Raw genomic sequence first — 4,734 nt, forward strand, 5'->3', positions numbered from 1 at the left:
GTGATATCACCATTGGTCCATCACACCATCCATATTTGGATTTAACGCTACCAATCCATCATGTCAGTGTCGCCGATATGTTCAAGAGAGGTCGCTCAGAGAATTCACTTGTGTCTCATCCACTGCAATACATTTACACTCCATTCTTTCATGACCGCCACCCTGAACCTTATGTCATCAGATCGTTTTCACCTCCATTAAAATCATTTGCTCCGTTCCATGTCATTGATTTTGGATTCACTAAGGCCCTCCTATGACGGATCGCTTCTTGTCGACATCAGCTCATTATCCAAGAAGTCGATCTAGGAACAACCCTTTCAGTACTTTGAAGCTTGCATGCCTCAATGGCAAGTTTCTCACTTCCAGCGACAGGTTTACATCAATGGCCTTCAACCGAAAGATTTTGCGTGGTGTTCGACGCCAAGTCCCTTATTCACACCACGTGAATTGTACTGTAGTACCTTGAGGGTCATCATCATTATTGGTGATTCCTCTCGCGCCTTTTAACAGCTTACATCATTGGCTGGTAATCAAGTGATGTCTTTCCATGTTCGACTCCAGAACATCTCTCACATGGATCGACTTGTACTTTGAGTGAAGATTGAACGATATTGAAGACCCTGGATCTAGTTTCATCCATCCAGGCTGCGATATATATTCAGGAAAATAAAGACATCAAATGTACATCATTGTTGCACAGATAATCATCCAACATAAGGGATGATGGCTCTACCAGAATCATCAGTCTGCACTCAGATGATTGTCTGTCTTATGTACATGAAAATGAATTTATAAAGCTAAGCATGGGAATGCCCGCCTCAGCTAGATCATGAAAATATTATGAAGATAATGTATTGTATTGTATCTTATTACAGGTTGTCTTCCAACTTGAAAAAACTTTGGATCCTCATGATAAAGCATTTCACCCGACATCAAAAGATTAACGACCTCATGCTTTAGGGGGCAACTGTTATATACATTTTTGGGCACTGCAACCCCAATCATAAATGTCCATAAACCAAGGGCTCCTAAGTACCTAAAAGTGTTGTTCCAACCCCTAAAAGAACAAGGTCAACTGATTACAGCATCTCCCAAAAGTTCTCCATGAAAAACTACTCAGAACTGGTCAAAACTGGACCATCTCACCTGCTCCATGGTCAAAGTGCATTGCATCCCACCTAAATGCACACGGGAGGTGCGATGCATACTGAAAAGCCCTTCTATGGGGTGAGATGGGCGAGAGTGGACAAATGGCAGGGTCAATCTGTGAGGTGGATGATCATGGAATCTTCCAGAAACTTCTCCTGTGACACTTGCCTCTCTGCATTCGCCCAGGGATGAGTAAGAGATCATCAATCTCCAAGTGGAATCAAGAACTATCAGAGAGAGGACACTAATCAAATCTCAGAAGCTGACTCACCCCCCTTGCAAACATCTATATATGGATCCCTCATCCCAGAGATCCAGAGGCTGGAATTTTGTATCTTGTAAGGAAGTGTTGCTGGTTTCTTGGTGTAACATCATAGTGTTGGGTGATCTAAGCTTTTCATGAGGTGAAGAAGGGATTTCTTGCTGAGAGAATGACTCTAGGTCAAAACGATTGGTTGTAATCCTCTTTGCTATTCTTGATTATTAATAAATCTATTCGAGTTTTCCTCCACATTCTTGTATGATTGATGATATATGCACTTGTGTGGTCAATATATATCTGGTCCTATATTGTTTATGATAGTAGATCTTTGTTCTTGGATAGTGTTATGCTGCTTTGATTCTACAGGTACTCTTTGAAGCTGGGTAAACGAGGAAGCAAGTGGCAAAGGTCTATCAGAAGGGAGAGGAATCAAGCAAGGAACCAAGCGCAAGACAGAGGTTGGTCTCCTTATTTCCCCTCTTATCTATCTCTCGTAAAGGAAAACGAAAGTGGTTTTAGTTTGTTTGTTTCTAAGGTAGCTACCAGCCTTAGTGGGACTAGCAGCTCTGCATAGACACTAGATTTCCTGATAACACTCGGCAGTGTGAATAGAAGGGTTCTATTTCACTGGTTGTCCCGAATGTCACCTTAAAGGCAGGTTGTCCCTTAGTTTCTCTGCTCGCTTGGATAAGCGGTAGTGTGGGCCACAACTCCTTTGTAGCTTGTGCTGCCTTTTGTATATTATGTACTTTTTCATAGATTAATAGAAGGACCTACTCTCACTTGATCAAAAAATGAAAACTATCACTAAGAAACCTATCGTTAAATAACACGCCAAATGGAAATTAGGGTCAAAAATTAATTTTTAATGGAAAATTCAAATGGTAATAATAAAAGTCAACTAAAAACTTGTTAGGGTGGAAATTAGGATCAAAAATTATTTTTTAATGACAAATTCAAATGGTAATAATAAAAATCAACTAAAAACTTGTTAGGGTTATGTGTTATAGGAATTTTGGTTATGTTAGTTTCACTATTTATCTTAGGTGAACTTGTAAACATTAGTTATGATAACTTTAGTATTATGGTTTAAAGAGGCCTAGATTTGGATTAAATGTTATGTAAAGTCCGTCTATTTTTCTAAAAGTTCAAATGTCTAATGTCATGAAGGATTATTATTAAAGGGCTTATTATGGGGAGTCATTGGGTCACCATGGAAGATTAGTGAGGGGTCATGTCATCATGAGTTAGTTACCTAAATTTAGAGATCAAGATTACATCAAAGCAATCATGAGAAAGGATTGGGCACAGATTTGGAGGTTTTGTTGAGTCAATTTAGATGTCATTTCATGAGAGGTCATGACCTCAACAAGTATACAACGGTAAAAAGGATGATCTGTTTCATTTTTCCCTGTGTTGTGTTTCCAAACATGGTGTTGTGCATTCATCATTATGATTTGAAACCGATATTTCCGCCATCAACTCTTCAGGCCACTTTGGAAGATTATTTGCACTGTTGCCTTCATTCAACATCACTCGTTTCTTCTTTATTTCAATCGGAAGTTGTGGTGTCTTGTGTTGGTTTGTTGTGCAAAGGAGGCAAGGGCATTGCATTTCCACACAGCGCTGCGTTTCTCACAAACTAGTGGTCAACTCTCCTTCACAGGTGCAAATCCAAGCTTATCTTTGTTCCTCGGTCCTGACTGAATCTCCAATATGCATGTATGAGCTAGCAAAAATAATAGAAATCCTGCAAGATAGATAAATTCATCCTCATTGTGTTTTTGCCTATTTCGCTATGCTTTCTCATAGTTGTTGCACTTCCACACAGTGTTCCATATTTTGCATTTGTCACTGCCAAGTCCACATTTTTCTCTGTCTAGCCTCCACATGCAACATATGTCATAGGTTTAAAATTGAATTGAACCTTCTCAACCTAAGTGTTTGTGTTTAAAAAGTGTTAGAAAACATATTTCTCCATGTGTTGTGTCTCTAGCGCTATGCATGTCCCTTTAAATTTCTGCAATCTGAATCAAACATGTGAAAGTTATTTTAGGGTTCTCTGAATAGGATTTGTGTAATTAATCTCCTGTGAAGATTTTCCTTCTTAAACATTATCAAAGGTTTAAACTTTAAGATTCCTTCTTGTCATTACTCTTACACTGTTGCACAAAACAAGTTGCTTTAAAACCATAAACTATTCATTGTTGCAAAACAAAATCATGTCAACCCCAGAGGAAAATAAGCACAAGGGAGGGGCCATTTTTTGGTTTGAGCCACAAGATGTCACATTTATTAATGAAAACCCAACCATCCTAATGGATTTTGAGTAGGTGGGGTTTTGAGGTTTTGTGAAAAGATTTAAGGGTACAATATCCAATTGACTAAGGAGTTTTCCGAGAGTTTTGATGGATTGCAGGCTAATATTGGAACACTTACGTTTCCAGTCATAGAAAAATCAGTAGCTTGTGTCACTGAGATCCCTTTACATGGTGAGGAATGGTTTAAGGGTATGGAGTTATATTTGGCTCATTTCAAAGACTTTCTGAAACCGCAACACCAGAAGGGTTATGGGTCTATTGTCCTAAGGAGTTATCTACAGGACTACCATAGTAAATTATTGAAGGTGATTCAAAGGTATTTTACATGTGAAGGGAGGTTCAACAAAGTTTATTAGCATCATATTATGCTTATAATGCATTTTACAAGCAGGAAACCTTTGAATCTTCCTTACTATTTACTTAGGAGACTTAGCAAAATGGCTCACAGAGTTCAAGCAAAGGGGAGTCAGATTGAACCTAATTTATTTCAATTTTCATTAATTAAACTGTTGGTGATAAAGGAACTTGATAAGAGGGAGCAGTCATGGCACGACTTTTTGTTTTCTTTAGGGTGGATGACACAATCTTTTGATAGGCAAATGACTAAGAGAGATACCCCATCAATTGAAATCAAAGTGGCATCATTTGCAACATTTGGATTTGTCAAAAAACCTTTGATTAAGAATAAAACAGTTGACCAAATAAGTACCAAGAAACTTCACTTCTCACTTGAGGTAGAACAAGTGGCTAGGGGACCGAGAACAAGAGCTTCACCTAAAGTGTTTCCTATAGACCCTACACATGTTCAATTTGTTGAGATATCAGAAATTGCACATGAAGAAGTGGAAACTGATGAAAGGGATCAAAGAATTAAGGACTCACAAGATCAGTTGGACAAGGCTCATCTAATGGTAGCATATTTGCAGCAAGAAAATAGAGAAGTCAGGCATAAATTATCACAAGAAGTTGCCCAACCTAGTTAAGGAGAACCATCAAAGAGAG

The sequence above is a fragment of the Pinus tabuliformis genome, chromosome X (assembly GCF_031772625.1).
Source record: "Pinus tabuliformis cultivar Carrire ecotype Pingquan chromosome X, CPIR1, whole genome shotgun sequence".
NCBI classification, from domain to species: domain Eukaryota; kingdom Viridiplantae; phylum Streptophyta; class Pinopsida; order Pinales; family Pinaceae; genus Pinus; species Pinus tabuliformis.